The 19,621-nt window shown below is 47.1% G+C and overlaps 1 protein-coding gene across 1 annotated transcript in view; it reads left to right on the plus strand.

The window, feature by feature from the left end:
• The first annotated feature begins 14,095 nt into the window (after positions 1-14,095).
• Positions 14,096-19,621, plus strand: part of LOC147698809 (E3 ubiquitin-protein ligase TTC3-like) — a 1,497,644-nt gene continuing 1,492,118 nt past the window's right edge. Inside the window, exon 1 of the mRNA XM_086935406.1 lies at positions 14,096-14,225. The gene's annotated coding sequence lies outside the window, so the exon portion shown is untranslated. The remainder of the gene's footprint in view (positions 14,226-19,621) is intronic.

Consider the following 19,621-nt stretch of genomic DNA (forward strand, 5'->3'; position numbering starts at 1 on the left):
GCCGTAATTCAAAGGTTTTTGTAGCAAAATCTCTAACAAATTTTTACTAGAATTCCGCTAAACCCAAGAAGGACCTAACATCATCCTCAGAAGAGAGTGAAAGAGCACAAGAATTGCCTCCAATAATTCTGCTTTGGGAAAACTCCCTTCACCACAAACTTCATGTCCTAATTATGTTACTTTAGATACAGCCAATTTGCACTACTCAATCTCTGCAGTTAACCCATTCTCACTCAAAATGTGTAACACTTCCCTGAGCTTATTATCATGTTCTTGTCTATTCCCCATCACTAATATGTACTCCTGGAAAAACATCACCCCAGGTACACATTTAAACAACAATACATAAACCGTTGGAACACCACTACTGCTGATGCCAAAACCAAAAGGCATACGCTTAAACTGAGAGCACCAGTTTGGTGTAATAAAGGCAGTGAGGTGTAAGCAGAAAGCCAATGCACACAACAAATCAATGTGATATGAGTAATCACCAACAAATGTTAAGGAAGGAGTAACACGGATGTGTTCTTTTTGTGTCGTTTTTTAAGATTTTTGATATATATATTGAGAACATGAAACCTGCCGACACGTGTTTCGTCAAGCTGGGAGTTAACCTGTGCCGCTCGCAGTCGTGGTGTGGAGTACGGAGAAGCCCTTCTGCCCAGTACCTTTTGTGTTTAAGGGAACCTGCCCGTGACTTGGGAGCCCGTGTGCACAGTCACCAACGTTCGTGAGGAGAACCAATCGCTGTGCTCGGGAGCGGGACTGCGAGGACCAGGAGTGCTTGCGCAATACCATCTTGCGCACCTGGTGCCTCTTCCCGCCCCCTCCTCCCTGGGAGCTTCAAAACGACTCGCGGCCCCCGCTTCGCGGGCGCCGCTCGCAGTCGTGGTGTGGAGTACGGAGAAGCCCTTCTGCCCAGTACCTTTTGTGTTTAAGGGAACCTGCCCGTGACTTGGGAGCCCGTGTGCTCAGTCACCAACGTTCGTGAGGAGAACCAATCGCTGTGCTCGGGAGCGGGACTGCGAGGACCAGGAGTGCTTGCGCAACACCATCTTGCGCACCTGGTGCCTCTTCCCGCCCCCTCCTCCCTGGGAGCTTCAAAACGACTTGAGGCCCCCGCTTCGCGGGGGCCGCTCGCAGTCGTGGTGTGGACGACGGACAAGCCCTTCTACCCAGTACCTTTTGTGTTTAAGGGAACCTGCCCGTGACTTGGGAGCCCGTGTGCTCAGTCACCAACGTTCGTGCGGAGAACCAATCGCTGTGCTCGGGAGCGGGACTGCGAGGACCAGGAGTGCTTGCGCAACACCATCTCGCGCACCTGGTGCCTCTTCCCGCCCCCTCCTCCTCCTACGTAGCCCTGCCTCCTGACGCGAACGCTGGAAGCGCGCGGACGGAGGCGCGGGCGAAGCCCGGGCAAAGGGCGGGCCCTCTACGGCCCTCAGCGGCCAGAGGAGGCCGGGCCGGGCCCCCCCTCTTTCTTGACGACCACCGAGTGCAAAAGGTCAGGATCTATCTTCGTCTTAAGACTCTCTATCCCTTGTGTACTCTGACACTACCCCCTTGACTCGATACAGTATGAGGAAGGGTTTGAAACCCGGTAGAATGCCCATTCTACGTTCTAAAACTAGACAAAAAAGAAACTACTCCGCAACCAGTTCCCACCCTCACTGCAATCGATATTATGTTACAACAGACTATAGGAGTTGTATCTTCCGCTATTGCTAATACTGAAAGGAGGTTATCTTTGCCACCAACAATATTTGTGCCTGACTCCCAGGAGGTAGCAGCTGATCCCTTGGCCTTATCACAAGATGTTACTGACGACCTGGATCTAAGCCTCAGAGTCACTGCCTCTTTTGCCGATCTTCCGTGCGGACAGCCTCTAACCGAACAATTAGGGAGTTCACAAAAAACCCCACCTAACCCAAGTCCCACAAGGGATGATGGAACGACAAGCAGCACACTGTCAGTAAAAGGGAGTATAGGTCCTATAAACAGCGAACCAAAGACAAAGAAAAAGGCCAAAAATAATACACGGACCAGCTGCGGCATGCCCTCGCCCCGAGCATTGCCGGCCTCGACTCCCTGCCGGAGTTCAGCCCGCTTGAGGCAAAAGTGTTTATGGGAGACTTGGGAGACAAGAAGGTCTCTAGGATCTATCAGTCGCTTGTTATCCACTGCTCCTCCACTCTCCGCTCCCTTCGGGAGGCGTGGGAGGTGGACGTGGGCGCCCTCGATGAGGACGATTGGAGGGAGGCGCTGGAGTCCCCGCGCGGCACCGCTGTTGCGGTTCGGCTCCGCCTGGTACAATTCAAATACTTGCACCGTGCCTACTATACACGTGAACGTCTATGGAAGGCTGGCTTGATTGCATCACCGGAGTGCCTGCGCTGTGGGGAGGTGCCTGGCTCCCTGATACATACGGTGTGGTCGTGTGGTCGCCTGGCTGGATTCTGGAGGGGTGTGTGGAGCTGCCTGGCCTGCTGCATATCATGGAAGGGGTGGGGGGCAACATGTACAAGCGTCATCTGTTGCTTCTGGGTCTGGTGGTGGCCAAGCGTAACCTGGCTCGGGCATGGAAGTCTGTGAGGGCCCCCCCCCTGTCTGCATGGAAGGCTGGGCTAGACTATTTCATGGGCCTTGAAAAACCGGTCTTTGAGGCGCGGGGCTGCCCGCGCAAACATTTCAAGATCTGGAAGCGGTGGGCCGACTACCGTGGCCTGTCCTTGGAACCCCCAGCGGAGCAGGAGGAGGACATTTGACTGCAGTGACACTTCTGGCCTCAAGTGGCAAAGCCCTGGTTGCGCTATACCTGCTTATTCTTTGTACATTTCCTTTGTGTTGCTTTCGGTACACGTGTGGTGGGGGGGGGTGTTGGGTACGGGGGGGTGTAGTTGGGGTTTAGAGTAGGCTGCTAGGGCATTTTTAAAGCTGAGCTTCATTGGCACCTGCTTCATTCATTACTGTCTCTGTCATCATTACATTGATACTGTTGTGGTGATCTTGGTGTGTGATACCACATTCTTGATACTCTTATGCTCAATAAAATTGGTTGTGAAAAAAAAAATAATACACGGAATCATAATTTAGTGACTCCCGCCTCAAACTCCGCATCAGGCATACCGTGTTGGGTAGTAAATATGGTAGCCGATTTAAAATCAGATCTTGAAGCCACGATCATTGCTCACATTAAGCCTCTAATGTCCAAAATTGATAGACTGACATCACTAATTAACACCAAAGGGACTGGCTCTAATAAATCAAGCGGAAACGTGGCAACAGCATCTCACGGAAACTCGAAAGGGGTGCCATTGGGAGGTACTACTACTAGCAAACCATCAAAAGATGCTACCACTAAGCCTAAACTACCTCCAGCAACTACAGGAGCAGTTACTCAACACCCGATCCAAACTGGGGAAAAACCTGCTGCCACTCCTTCAATTCCTAACACCACTGGCCCTATTCCTGAGATCCAACAGAATTTAGGTACTAGAAAACCGCCTAACCAATCAGCAAAGGGTACTCAAAGCACGGGTACAAATGCAACATTAGCCTCTTCTCCAAATAAAAACCAAGAGCCAAAGACAAGATCGGCTCGTTTTAAGACAATTAATTTGCCACCGGAAGCTTCACCCTTTGTGGTTGTGTTAGCGGGTGTACCACCTCTGAAGGAGGGAAGAAGGGAATCTTTTGTCAAGCTGAGAAATAAATGTGCACAGTGGCTGCAGCTACACAGACCTTTACCCCATCACATGTCTGGTGAAATACTTGCAGTTAGAAGAGGAGAGTGGGTTGGAAGAAACACTAAGACCATAGCAGGGGACGTTATAACTGTTAACTTCAGGGATACAGAGGTAGTAAATTACATATGTAATGCACCCAGTAGCGGACCTAATACCCAAATCCATCCACTTCCTCTTTCTTATTTTTACCCTGTGGCACCAAGACAACAATTCCCGAGATTTAGTTTTCCAACCAATAGGGCTTATACACATGCTCCCCATCATACTATTCACCATTGGCAGCCACCCTGGCAAGGCCCCCCTGTAGTCGACCCTTTTTTATCTCAGTTTGCACATTGGAATAGATTCTGTGCCCTTGATGAGGTAGATTGACTCACTCTCGAGGAAACTATCACCCCTTACTTGGATTTGAACCGGGGCGAGGATGAGCGCATGTTGTCTGTATCACAACCCACGTGCTCTAATCCTCCAACCATGATAGCCACTAGTATAACTCAGCTAACACCTCCTATGCTGGATAGGGATTGCCTGGAACCCCAAAGCTCTACTGATACTAATAATAATATTAGTAAACCCACCAAGGAATCAATAAAAATCCTTAGTTGGAACCTTGCAGGCATCCACAGAAAATTGGGCCTGCCTGAGTGGAACAATTTGGTTGAGGCACACAAAATCTGCCTGTTCCAGGAGACCTGGAGTACTGAACCGCTCCACCGGGTCGGATTTGTAACCCATTTTGTGCCTGCTGAGAAACCCACGCATGGGAAGGGACGTCCCTCGGGGGGTCTTCTTATCTGGGTAAGCATTTCTCTTAACTGCTGCATAACATCTAAGCAGGTTAATAGCCCAGACATATTAGGAATCCTATTGACCAACCCTAGTAGGGGCCTATCCCTTGTCTTATATAATATCTACGCCAGAGGCACAAAAAATGGGTGCATCTCATTGGTAATATCTGACCTCGAAGCACAACTTAGAGACCATGCGGAAGCTGACCATACTCTAGTAGCAGGAGATTTTAATTGCACCTATGAGCCACTCCCTATGGACGTCATCCCAGACCTAGGCGAGGATGACAGTAGATGGGGTATTCCTACACTCACTATCCCCCCGATAAAAAGATGGTCCCGTAGTGCAACACAGCTAAATGCACCGACACTAGAGTTTGGTCTAAGAGCTACGAATGGTCGTACAATTTCAGATCGCCTGGGCGCTCCTACGTTCAACAGAGTTGATCATACTTCAAGGATTGATTATATTCTGTTGGACTTAAAACTTTGGAGACTGGTCCAAGATATGGTAGTTATACCCACTGTGTAGAGCGACCACAATTCACTTTCTCTAACCCTAATGAATCCTTGGCTCAGTAATGCATCTATAGTTCCACCTAATTGCTCACATAAAACCACTGTTTCTTCCTGTGGAAGACGCTTAAAGTGGAATAAAATTGCTACTAATGCTGCTAAACTCTCCAGCATAGACGAATTACTTATGGCCTTACAAATAGAATTAGATAATATCAATCCAGCTTTGCTAGCCGAAAAGGCAACACCCATTTTTGAAGCAGCTGTTAAGACCATAGGTGAAGTTTTTTGGGTAAGGGGCTCTGCAGGGAGGAACGTGTCTCACCACAAACCCAGGGGAATGCATGATTGGTATACCCCAGCATGCAGGCGGGCTAAATCTCTCCTAATAGAGGCTGTTAAAGGTAAATCCCAGTCCCCGATTTAGACAGCCAGGAAAGAGCATAAGAGAACACTGGCACATGCAAAAAAAGAGTGGGAAGAGGAGTACTGGTGTACTCTTAAAGAAGCTAGCTTCAAAAAAGATCCAAAATGTTTCTGGGATACAATCAGAGCCAGAAACAGGCCAGATAGTGATCTTATAACATGTAATATCACCCGCCAAGATGATCACACTACTATTGACGCTTCCAATGATGCTGAAGGGAGGGAAGTGGCCCTAACTACGTTCCAATTAAACTGGGACATCCACCCCGAAGAATCTGACTTCACAATAAAAGAAGTGGAGTATGCTATAAGCACCATCATGCCCCAAAAAGCTGCTGGCCCGGACGGTATTCCTGGCGACCTCCTGAGATCAGACATCCCGAAGTGGGGGAAACTCATTCACTGCTTACTTGTTGCCATCTGTAGGGGTGCTTCTATTCCCTCATCGTGGAAAGGGGCGGAGGTGGTCCCTATTTTTAAAAAAGGTGCCAGAGAAGATCCGTCCAACTATAGACCTATTAGCCTGCTGGACATTAGTCAAAAAGTAGTTGGCAAGGTTCTACTGGTCAGAATACTGGACTGGATAGATGAAAATAAAATCCTTTCTGACTACCAGGCAGGTTTTAGAGTGGGTACTGGGACAATTGAACAAGCTTTTAGGCTGATGATGGTGTATTGGAAGGTCGTGGTTATAGGCAAAGGCAGTCTTTATCTCACGTTTATCGATTTAAAGACTGCCTTTGACCTTGTACCAAGGGAGACCCTGTGGAGAGTTTTGGCCGATATGGGGTTGCCACATTATATACTTTCATTACTTGTTAGGCTCCACGAAAATAGTTTTGCCCAGATAAGGTGGGGCTTAGGAGGGGAAAAAACTAGCAGTATCCCGGTTGAGAGAGGGGTCCACCAGGGATGTGTGTTAGCTCCCACCCTCTTTTCCCTTTATATCAACGGGGTGGTTGAGCACCTTCGGGAACATCCTTCAGACGAACCATCCCTGGTTGGAGAACGTATACCTACCCTCCTCTTCGCGGATGATACGCTTTTAATATCGAAAACCCCAATAGGCCTCCAAAGGCTTCTGAACAACTTTCAATCCTTTTGTTCTGAACGGGGCCAGGTAATATTCCTTCCCCAATGCATTTCGGGCTGATAGGAAAAGCCCTTCCTCAGGGGACAACTCTACAAAAAAGGAACAAATCAGCGTGTCACTATGTATTTCATATATGGTATCTGTACAGTTATCTCTTAGCCTCATTAAATTCATAAAGCTAACTTCATGTCAATCAGTGAGTGCCAGGATATCAAATCAAACGTTTAGGTGCCATGCCTGTGTTGTGAGTTTCTAATCATGCTCTTAAGTCACCCGATGGACCTGTGCAAAAAATGTGAATCCTTGAAAAGTGTCAGACAGATAAACGTGCGTCGCATACAAAGACCACTGTCACAAAATACCCCAAACACCGAATTGTGCAACCAAACAGATCCCAAACCTCTATAAAGACGCTAACGTGAGGCCGATACTCACGGACTGTTTTAATAATCTGCGTCGCGATATCTGTAAAATAACAGAACAGCGCGTGTCAACATTTAACGTTGAACACGTGTGCCTACATTGTAACGCGGTCTCCAGAGCGGAGTACTCACTTGGTGGTAAAACTGGAAGGACGCATAACCGTCTGTGTGTCGGGAACCCCGGGAGTGTTCTCGCTAGATGGTGTTTTTACCGGCTCGTGTTTACATGCCAAAAGTGAAGACGGACAAAAAAGTGAAAAACGGGCTCAAACAAAACGAAGCGGCCATATTGAGTGAGGAAAATAAGATGAAATTAAAACTTACTGGTGTGAGAAGAGCTTATGAATAGTGACATTACACAGATTTGAAGAGCATTAACACAACACGAATGGAAACAATGAAATACATGTTAAACTGAACATATGGATTACAAGTAACACAAAAACTCCATCCGATCATTCAGACCGTGTGGCTGCATCGATGCCATGTAGCGAATCCAAAAGTTTTCTCTTTTGAGCAATGTCTGTTTGTTGTTGTGAGTGGGGGTGATTTGTTCAAGTACCACATACTTTCATTGGGCTACAGAGTGTTTTTGTTCCACAAAATGTGAAGCAACAGTAGATTTCATATTTCCAGTCCTTATGTTGCTTTTGTGCTCCAGTAGACGGGTCCTGATCTTCCTTTCAGTGTGTCCAATATAACACTTGCCACACGGGCATTTGAGCATATAAATTAAATTCGCTGAGTTACAGGTAGCATTCACTCTTAATTTCACCGGATAACCCTTCATGGGGTGACTGATGGTGTTTCCTGGGATACAATTATTGCAATTGCTGCAATTGTGACAAGGTCGTAAGCCTCTGAATGTAGTTGGTTCACTATCTTTGTTGGATTTCTTCAAGATCTCCTTTAGATTGCGTCCCCTGGTGTACGCAAACATGGGTGGTTGATCAAAAATACCTCGGAAGTCCGGTTCAAAGCTCAGTAATGACCAGTGTTTACGGATGATGTTCTTGTAGCGGTTACTCAGAATGCTGTATTTGGAGACCACCACCATTCTGGTGTTCACTGGTTTGACTGTAGTTTGTAACAGTTCTTCTCTTTTCATGTCACCGATCAGGCTGACTGCTGTATCTAAAGTTTGTTGTGGGTACCCTCGATTTTTGAATCTTTCAACCATATTAGTAACTTCCTGTTGACAGGTGTTTTCCGAGGATACTATCCGTTTCACTGGCATCAGTTGAGACAAGGGTAAGTTGCGTTTCAATCCCGGTCTATGGAAACTCTGATGGTGCAAAAGTGAATTCCTGTCTGTTGGTTTCCGAAAGATAGTTGTGTTCCAATTTCTATTATCACATTGTATTTCCACATCCAAAAAGTGTATGCATGCTCTGTCCATATTCCAAGTGAATTGGATTCGCTCGTTGATGCCATTCCATGTAGTTAGAAACTCCGTCAATTCCAACTCTGTTCCTTTCCAAAGGATGAAAATATCATCTATAAATCTCAAAAAGATTTTCCCATGTCTTAGCCATGTACTGTGGTTGAGGATATGCGTTTCTTCAAACGCTTTCATTACAATGTTCGCGTAGGACGGCGCGGCACAATTTCCCATGGCAGTCCCATTTAACTGGTGAAACCATTGGTTGAACACCGTGAAATAACTGTGAAAAAGTGTGAAAATCATCAATTCCATAATCAGTATTTTCATGTCTGAGTCCAGATCAGAATTCGCCAATTCTTGTTCAATGGCCGTTATGCCCATGTCATGCGGTATTGATGTGTAGAGTGAACAGACGTCCACTGTACACATTAATAAATCTTCATCATTGGATGTTCTGATCACTTCCTCCAACTTAACAAGAAAATCAGTTGTATCTCTTATGTGTGATCTAGTGTTAAGAACAAAGGGTTGGAGGTATCTATCCAAAAATTTACCAATGTGTTCATGTATGGATCCTTTAGTGGATACTATCGGCCTGAACGGTGGTCTAGTTGGATGCTTGTGCATCTTGGGCAACATATACAAAGTTGGTGGTTTAGGATTCTCCGGTGTGAGGTAACGTCGTGTTCGATCATTGATGGTTCCTTTCTCGAACGATTTTTTTATGATTTCAAGTAGTATTGTCAAGAATTCATCTGTGGGGTCAGCCCTCAAAGGGGCATAGGTGTTGGTGTCACTGGTGTGGGCCAATACTTCTTCCTCATAAAATTTAGCGTCCATGATGACCAGGGCGCCACCTTTATCCGCTGTCTGGCACACTATGGTGGGATTGTTGGCAATCTTCCGTAGCGTGTTCTTTTCAGTGATCGTCAAATTCTCACGTCTGGCTTTGGTTTGAAATGGCATTTTCAATAGATCATTTTTAACCATGCTCTCAAATATGTCAATAATTTTGTGACTCACTGGAGCCATGAATGTACTGCGTGGTCGAAGCCCTCGTAACATGTCATCATCAGTGTCTGGTGAGCTCACTATGTTCTCAAAGTAATGACGTAGTCTAATGTTTCGGACCAATTTGAACGTGCTCACCTCAAGTTCTAACGTGTTGGTTCTCGTTGTTGGCACAAATGTCTGTCCTTTCTGTAATACTTGTAATTCTTCCTGTGATAGTGCCGTTGAAGAAATATTAATCACCAGATTGTCATGGGTGCTCACCTCCGACGGTAAGGTTTCTTGACTTTTGGCTGTTCTTTTTCTGCCTCTGCAGGTTTTGCCCCTCCGGGGTCGGTGGTTTGATTTTGGCCCTCCTCTAAAAAATGAACCGTAGATGTGGAAGTACTTGGTTGTTGTTCAGTGGGTGTCACCTCAGTTGTAACCCTCGTGGTTTTCGTTGTTCTGCTATCACCATCAGAGGAGGATGTCTCATTCTCCGAATAGGGATTGTACGCGCGGTTGGGGCGTCGGCGGGAGTACACTTCTGCCCAAGTGTACACCTCGCCGAGCTTATAATCAATGGTATCCCTCTTGTATTTGCGTAGCTTCCGTTCTTGGGTTTCTCGTGTATGTTTCTCAAGTTGTGTATTCACATCTTCCAACAAGGTGGCTAATTCAGTGGGGTCCATGGCCTCGTCCAGTTCCGCCCTAATGGTTTTTATATCTTTGGTCAGTTCTTCCAGAGATTTGGATAGTTCCTCCACTATCAGTAGTATCAAATCTAGCGAACATTTGTTGAGGATAGCAAACCACCGCTCAACAAATTTCGCATTGTTTTTACACAAAAGAGGTTTTAAGGGAACCCGTAGGCCCCTGGGGATCCGCTGGGCGCGATGGTACCGCACCAGTGTGGATGCATGTAATTTCTGGTTGCATTCCTTTTTTAATAAGTAGAGTAATTGTTTTAGGTTGCTTTCAGGGCTGCGAGTGCTGGCCGCCGCTGTAACCTCTTCCTGGATCATGTCATAGATTTTATCAGCGTCCACCGCCGAGAAGGCGAAGGTGTCTGCTTTCAGATCCGTCATGCTGGTTATACTTTCGTAATTCATATTTAAACAAAATAGCGTGCCAAGTCCTTGGACAGAAACGGGTTCAATCAAAACAATAGGCAGAGGACCTGCACAGCTGGTGATTCAAATTCTAATCAAAAATAAGATTTTGTAGCGTGCGAGCAGGGTAAGACGCTGTCTGTACCTCCCAGCGAAAGTCTAAACTAGTACAAAGCTCCCCCCATTTGGAAGGAGGCACCCTGCTGCACAGCTTGAAATTCAGACAAGTTAGTCTTTTCAATTGTTCATCCAAATTGATTCCACCTCATATTGGGGTTCCAAAAGTATTTAATAATTCATCAAAGTTTCCACAAAACTCAAAGTTCTGGTTGTATATCCAACATCAACATAATCCCGTAATATTCCTTCCCCAATGCATTTCGGAAAAGCCCTTCCTCAGGGGACAACTCTACAAAAAAGGAACAAATCAGCGTGTCACTATGTATTTCATATATGGTATCTGTACAGTTATCTCTTAGCCTCATTAAATTCATAAAGCTAACTTCATGTCAATCAGTGAGTGCCAGGATATCAAATCAAACGTTTAGGTGCCATGCCTGTGTTGTGAGTTTCTAATCATGCTCTTAAGTCACCCGATGGACCTGTGCAAAAAATGTGAATCCTTGAAAAGTGTCAGACAGATAAACGTGCGTCGCATACAAAGACCACTGTCACAAAATACCCCAAACACCGAATTGTGCAACCAAACAGATCCCAAACCTCTATAAAGACGCTAACGTGAGGCCGATACTCACGGACTGTTTTATTAATCTGCGTCGCGATATCTGTAAAATAACAGAACAGCGCGTGTCAACATTTAACGTCGAACACGTGTGCCTACATTGTAACGCGGTCTCCAGAGCGGAGTACTCACTTGGTGGTAAAACTGGAAGGACGCATAACCGTCTGTGTGTCGGGAAAACCGGGAGTGTTCTCGCTAGATGGTGTTTTTACCGGCTCGTGTTTACATGCCAAAAGTGAAGACGGACAAAAAAGTGAAAAACGGGCTCAAACAAAACGAAGCGGCCATATTGAGTGAGGAAAATAAGATGAAATTAAAACTTACTGGTGTGAGAAGAGCTTATGAATAGTGACATTACACAGATTTGAAGAGCATTAACACAACACAAATGGAAACAATGAAATACATGTTAAACTGAACATATGGATTACAAGTAACACAAAAACTCCATCCGATCATTCAGACCGTGTGGCTGCATCGATGCCATGTAGCGAATCCAAAAGTTTTCTCTTTTGAGCAATGTCTGTTTGTTGTTGTGAGTGGGGGTGATTTGTTCAAGTACCACATACTTTCGTTGGGCTACAGAGTGTTTTTGTTCCACAAAATGTGAAGCAACAGTAGATTTCATATTTCCAGTCCTTATGTTGCTTTTGTGCTCCAGTAGACGGGTCCTGATCTTCCTTTCAGTGTGTCCAATATAACACTTGCCACACGGGCATTTGAGCATATAAATTAAATTCGCTGAGTTACAGGTAGCATTCACTCTTAATTTCACCGGATAACCCTTCATGGGGTGACTGATGGTGTTTCCTGGGATACAATTATTGCAATTGCTGCAATTGTGACAAGGTCGTAAGCCTCTGAATGTAGTTGGTTCACTATCTTTGTTGGATTTCTTCAAGATCTCCTTTAGATTGCGTCCCCTGGTGTACGCAAACATGGGTGGTTGATCAAAAATACCTCGGAAGTCCGGTTCAAAGCTCAGTAATGACCAGTGTTTACGGATGATGTTCTTGTAGCGGTTACTCAGAATGCTGTATTTGGAGACCACCACCATTCTGGTGTTCACTGGTTTGACTGTAGTTTGTAACAGTTCTTCTCTTTTCATGTCACCGATCAGGCTGACTGCTGTATCTAAAGTTTGTTGTGGATACCCTCGATTTTTGAATCTTTCAACCCTCAGGGTACTCCTATGGTCCCACTAATGCTGGACCTAGGATGTCGCCCTATCGACGATTTAGCAAAACTCCGCCCACTTCTATTATGGGCACGCCTGTGGCGAGTGCACAAACTTGGTAAATACGCGCAAGGTCTCTCGGAAATCATGTCACTACCAGGGTGGCACAAAATTAAATGGTTGAGAGACATGAAAACATTGCTATGCAACCTGGGTCTAAATGATGCGTGGGTAAATAGATCCTCTCCCCCAAAGGCAACTCTCAAGAAACTTTATTGGAACTGGACCTCGCTACAACAGAATACTAATGCTTCCTTGGGCAGACTCACTGAAGACTTTTTGAAGTTTAAGGACCTACCAAAACGGGAACTATACTTAGATGTTATCGAAAAACCTTTTGATAGGGCCCTTTATTTTAAATTTAGAGCAGGAACTCTCCCTTTGTATGCTTTTTCTTCACGATGGAAACTGCCTGCACAAACTACAGAATTTTGCCCAGTCTGCCTAGACAGACCAGAGACAGTGGCGCATTTCATGTTTGAATGTGGAGAGTATACCCTACCCATGAGGATATGGCTCAAACACTTATGTCGCCAGCTGGGCACTAGGTGCCATATGGACGCAATACGCATACTAATGTCGAACAGTCGCACTACTTATGCTTGTGCTCTTGCCAAATTTTTATCATGGGCCTGGTCCATCGCAGCTAAAAAGCTTAAATCAATTGTTTAATTCTTTCTTAAATAATCTATGAAATGATTCCTTTTAAAAATATTGAAATCTTTTTAAAAAACTGTTTGCACATACATTTTTTGTACTTTGTTTACTTTGCTTTCTTTGTAAACTTACTCATGCATTTCATGTGAAGCTTTTATGATAACTTTTTATCGAAATAAAGCCTTTTTGACTTGACTTGAAAACAAAAACCGGGATTTAAAAAAAATATAGAATGGTTACAATTTTACTTCAACCGAGTGCACAGAATGACCGCGCTCCTCGGCAGAGAATTAGAGAAGTGACAGTAAGAACATAAATAAAATGCATTTTTTAAAGCTAGTTGTATGCCTGTTACTTACATTGCTTTCTTATAACAGCTGCTAACTACCCCTACTTTGGAAAACATAAAAAGGCACCTCCCACCGTTTTCAGTCGACTCTCTATAAAAACTGGGACATGAGCTAAATTTACCAAAGTCTGCCGGGACAGCTGGTGGAAACCCGTGACTGTCCCTGCAAATCCGGGAGGCCTGTTCACCCTAACATAAGTATTCTGGAGATTTGGCAGCTATTACACAAATGCCAACACCACATTCCGCCCCAAAACCCTGCCCCTAGCCAATCTACCTCACCCCTCCCCAGTCAATTGGGTAAGAACCAGCACTTCATTTTCCCCCAATTAAAGCACTAGTAAGTGCTATACAATTCCAATCAGCTAAATCGCAATTCTAAGGACGAGACTCTATGCGCTTCGTACTAGGCACAAAACACAGTCGTATCTACGTTTTCTTTCTTTTTTCCAAAGAGCTCATAGTACTGCAATGTACTGATTAGCGTGAGCAAAGCCAACAACATTTCTATCAAAAGGAACATCTTGAGCGCAGAAAGTCTGACAATGCGGGTCCACGGGCGGCTGGGTCTCAGCGGTCGTTTCCGGGTTAGCAGCGTGGCGCTCTTTTCCGGGGCGGGTCGAATTTTTCACTAACCAATCAGCATGAGCAAAGACCACCGTTCGCTTGTTGAGAGCAGCTAGACAGTGTGTCTTTCTAGCCAAGTTGGGTACAACGTGAAGCAAAGCATTTGTATTTAATGTTCTTTGTCTACAGGCGGCAGGTAAGTTTAGTGTTCGGGAGGATGCCACCTCATTCAGGAACCTTGACGTATTTGGCCTTTGTAATGACATCGCGCACTGCACTTACTAGTCGCTGTTAAGGTTGTGGCTTTTATGTCTCCCTACTCAAAATTCGGAAAACTTGAAAACGGTGTCCACGCTTTTAGGGAGAGCACTCTATATTCGCTTATTGTGCCCCCAAAGTGAGTTTCTTTCACATTTTGTTTACTTCACGTCTATACCCAGTGGCTCACTTCAGTGCTAGTGTTAAAACACTTTTTCTTTTATACCACAAAACTAGACCGTTCTTCACGACAGGTTGCAAAAAACTACAGGTGCATCTAGAAGCCTTCTTTGCAAGTAACTCGACTTTAAGCTTGAATCAAACTTATTTCAGCAGTGAATTAGGGGAAAGAAGAGTATTGAGTTGAGAAATGCACCTCTAATGCTCTACGTTTCTTTGGTCATCATACCGTTGATACCAGCGTTGGACGTTTAATTATGCGGTGCTAGTCACTACTATTCTGCGCCATTGACACCACCCTACTATTCTGTGTTGCAAAAATAAATAGATAAATTACCCATTTGTAAAGCGCGAACTTATCAACCCTAAGGGTATCCAGGCGAGTGAGCTATGCCCAGAGTCACATAATGCTGAGCTAGCGATGTGTCCGATATGTGGTTTGAGCAGTTTTTACTTGGATTCCAGTCGCCTGTAGTAGTGCGAGTTGACTGATTGCCAATACCTCCCTTTTTGGCTTTGGACAGAATTCACAAACTGCATGTTTTAGTACTTAAAGTAGTACTCCTCATGTACTACAAAAATGCAATTCACAAACGTGGCAGAAGACTTTTACCTCTTGTCTTTTGTTTTTGGAGATTTCCGCATTGTAAGTAAACTACTTTGTAGTGAATGTGGCAGGGACCATGTTGTGTGGTGGGATAATGGGGAATAATTGCAATTTACCAACTGTACTTTTAAAACTAATACAGCCTTAAACATGTCCAAAAAAAAGTAGATAATACTTTCCTCTCCATTTAGTGGAAGCTGGACTGAGCAGTTAGGCTTATCAGAGGGAGTAGTGTGAATGCATTTGTTGTATACACTCCTACTGGACAGGAACTCGCACTCGATGACTAACTCCAGGCCAATGTTTACAAAAGTATTACTTTATTTACTTTTATTTATTTATTTTATAAAAGTCCTCTATTGTACTTCACCATTATACACAGCTTCTGGCCTACAACCCCTTGGGCCGGCCGCAACGTATTCACAGTTACTCTGTAATATCAATAATAACACAGCCCATGTGCCGACATCCCAGGGGTATGGCGGCGTTCCATAATCATGCGAGTACGTAATTCACAGAAGGATCATAAATCTACTTAGGTCCATTTTTTTTTTTTAAAATTTTTATTTTTGGTGTTGCATTCTCATGGTGTACATTCACGATTTAAACTCACTGTAGCTCAGCTTCAACATTCAGCCGCCTACGATTAATAGAGCAACTTTTAAATTTTTGTTTTTCCCCCCCCCAACATAAAACTTGCTACTTCAGGGGTTGCATTGTACAAACATGAACTGTAGGCCATTGTAACCAGTATCTGCATGCAGATATTCAGCAATACTATACATAGTCTCTGGCGACAGTAGTCTCTTGACCCTCAAATCCCCTGATCCCGGACTCCTGCAGTGAACCTGGGCCACCCGCTTCCCCCCTCACATCAATCCAAGTCTTCATCGTCCCCTGAGCTGTCGCCATCCTCCCCTTCGGGCAAGGGCTCACAAATGTCCCCCCTGTATGAGTTCCACTGTGACCAAATCCTGTTCCATTTACGTGGATTACGTCGCTGTTGATATACTGCCCTCTCCGTCACCATGAGCACATCCATATTCCTGCACCATTGCGCCAGTGTCGGTGTCTCCAGTGCCCCCCAATTCTTCGCTATATCCCGCTTAGCCATCATAACACCAATGACCACCCAGCCCTTGGCATACAACGACAGATCTGTTGGGCCCCACACGTTCAAGAGACAGATTCTGGGGTCAGGCGTGAACGGGCTCTGGAGGGCCTGACTGATTGTGCGTGCGACCCTCCTCCAGTAGGCCTGTATGCTTGGGCAGGTCCATATAGTGTGGAATAGTGTACCTTCCCCTCCACATTGTCTTAGGCAATACGGGTGTTCTGCCCTGTGCATTTTATGTAGTGTGGTGCGGGTGTAGTAGACCCTATGCAGTATCTTGAGCTGGACCAGCCTGAATCGGGTGGAAATACCCGCCTCCCTGGGTGATGCCAGGGCTGCGTTCCATTCCGCCTCATCTAGGTCCCCCACCTCATCCTCCCAGTACTCCTTCAACTTCCCAAGGGGATCCGGCAGGTTGTTCATCAATTTGCGGTAAGTGAGTGAGGTTGCACCGGACTCCATGTAGTCCGTAAGCAATCGGTCCTCCAACGGAGCCGATTCCGGCAGCGTAACCCCTGGTTCCAACACCGACAAGAGTGCGTGCCTAATTTGTATGTACCTGTATGTTTCTGTCACCTCCAGGTTATATTGCTCCCTCAGTGTCGCAAAGGAGAGCACGCCCTCCCTCGTCCAGAGGTCGCCTACCACGGAGATCCCAATAGTGTCCCACTGCTCAAACCCTTTTGAACTGCGCAGGCTGCCGAGTGCTTTCGTGTCCCACAGTGGCGTGAGGCCCGTGATCATTCCCTCCCACGCCAGTCGCCGTTGCGCTTTGTGCCAGATGGTCACTGTGTGCTTGGTAGGTCCCTCAAGCTTCCGCACTAGTCCTTTGTTGTAGAGTGGGGCCAGAAGGGTGGACGTGCCCAGCTGGCTCCTGTCAGCCTCGTACGCCGGGTCGTCTTGCGCCGCGTGAACCCATTGGTTGATCACCTTGAGGTGAGCGGCCCAGTAATACAGTTCGAGGTCGGGGAGGGCTATCCCTCCACTGTACCAGTCCCTGGTCAGTTTCAGTCGCGCCACCCTAGCCGGTTTGTCACCCCACAGAAGGCCGGACAGCTGTGCCGCCACTTGGCGGAAAAAGGATACGGGGACCACCGCTGGGGTGTTTTCCAGGACATAGAGGAAGCGAGGCAGTGCCATCATCTTGAAGAGCGCCGCTCTACCTAATAGTGTTAAGGGGAGATTCTTCCAGTGGCGCACGTCCGCCTTTAGCCTGTCTAACTGGGGCTTAAGATTCAGCTCCATGAAGGTTGAGTGATCCCTCGTGATCCATATCCCTAGATATTTAAAGGAGGTGTGTTCTATGATCAGTTGGTAGTCCTCCGGCAAGGCTGGAAGGTCGCCCTGCACCATGAAGATGATGGACTTGGACCAGTTAAGTTTGTAGCCCGAAGCCGTACCGTGGGTTTCGCACAGTGCCAGTAGGACCGGGATGCCGTTCTTGAGGTCCATGAGATAGACGAGCATGTCATCGGCATATAGGGATACTCTATCTTCCCAATCACCTCCCCATTGTATGCCTTTCAGCAGCTGGGTGGTTCTGATAATTGTGGCTAGGGGTTCCAGCACTAGGGCGAATAGCAGTGGCGAGAGCGGACACCCCTGTCTCGTGCCCCGTGCCAGCGGAAACTCTCTTGATATGTGGCCATTTGCGGTCACTCGCGCCACTGGTTCGGCATACAGTAGTTTGACCCATGATATGAACGTCGGGCCAATACCCATATGTTCCAGGACCGCGAAGAGATAGCGCCACTCCACCATGTCAAACGCCATTTTGGCATCTAGTGACAGTACCGCCGCTGGTTCCCCCAACCGTGGTGCTCGCGCCAGTACCCCGTGCAGCCGTCTCAGGTTCAGTGCCGTACTCCGGTGCGGCATGAAGCCCGACTGATCCGGGTGTATCAGGTGTGGCAGATGAGGCAGGAGCCTGGTGGCCAACAGTTTCGCCAGGATCTTACTCTCTGCATTGAGGAGGGAGATCGGGCGGTACGAACCGCAGTCCTCAGGGGGTTTGCCGGGTTTGGGTATCGCAACAATTGTGGCCGTGCGTTGGTCAGGAGGCAGTCTCCCTCGTTTCCTACACTCTTGGAACATATCAAACAATGGAGTGGATAGCGTTTCGGACATCACTTTGTACCACTCTATCGGGACCCCGTTGGGGCCTAGTGCTTTCCCCGGGTGCAGTGCCGTTATGGCCATCTGTATTTCTTCCGCTGTCAGGTCGGAGTCAAGCTCGTCCCGTTGGTCGGGGGTGAGAGAGCGGGTCTGCACTCCCAAGAGCGAGCTTTCTGCCATCTCCCGTGTGACCTCATACTCCGGGGTGTACACGGAGTGAAAGTGGTCTGCCAGGAGCTCCACTATTCTCGCCGGACTGGTGTGTGTCTCGCCATTGGGGTCTTTCAGCTGGAGTATGGTCTTCTGACCTCCCCGCTCTTTCTCCAACCACGCCAGGAGTTTCCCTGCTTTGTCGCCTATATCGTACACCCGACTCGCAGTAGCTGACATTTGTTCCCTCACTCTGTGGCGCAGAAAGTCGGTATGTCGTTGCTGGGCTATACGGAGCGCGTGCTGCGTGTCCCCGTTTGGGTTCCCTTCGTGGTCCCGCGTTGCCTTGGCCAGTTGTCCCTCTAGACCCACCCGTTCCTGACGCTGCGTGCGCTTATGTTGTGCTATCACTGAGATCGCCTGCCCGCGGAGCACCGTTTTGTAGGCCTCCCACAGGACCGTATGCGACGCCACTGATCCCACATTTTCGGTGAGGTAAGACCGCGTACTTCTTTTCAAGGCCTTGGCTATTTCAGGCACCCCAAGGTATCCCGGGTAGATAGGGAAGATCCGCCTACTGGCCCGTTCCTGACTGGAGAGAGTCAGTGTTAGCGGGGAGTGGTCCGAGACCCCTCGCGGTCTAATCTGTGAGTCGGTGAAGGTGAGATGCCCCCCTCCCAACGTCAGGAAATAGTCGATCCGCGACAAGCTGTCGTGAACCGTTGAGTAGTAAGTGTAGTTCCGGTCCACTGGGTGGAGCCGCCTCCATATGTCCACTAAGCCTTGCGCTGTTATGAAGTCTTGCAATTTAGAGTGTGCCGGTGTTTGTGTACGTATCGGGTACCTATCTAGGGAGTCATGAGCCACTGCATTAAAATCCCCGCCCAGCACAAGAGTCCCCTCTGGAAGGTCTAATATGAATTTGCCTAGTTCCGGGAAGGCGACAGCGTGCAGCGCCGGCGGGATGTATACCGACACTATGTTGAGTGGTTCTCCCTCCCATTGTCCGTGTACCGCTGCGAAGCGGCCCTGTGTGTCCGTTGCCACTGATTGAATTACAAACGTGGACGACCGGTGAAGTAGTATCCCGGTGCCTCGGGACCCTCTCGTGAACTCAGAGTGTGCCACCATGCTATAGCCCCTCCTGTCTAGGGCCCTAGTGGCCGTG

This window comes from Lissotriton vulgaris, chromosome 8 (genome assembly GCF_964263255.1).
Source record: "Lissotriton vulgaris chromosome 8, aLisVul1.2, whole genome shotgun sequence".
NCBI classification, from domain to species: domain Eukaryota; kingdom Metazoa; phylum Chordata; class Amphibia; order Caudata; family Salamandridae; genus Lissotriton; species Lissotriton vulgaris.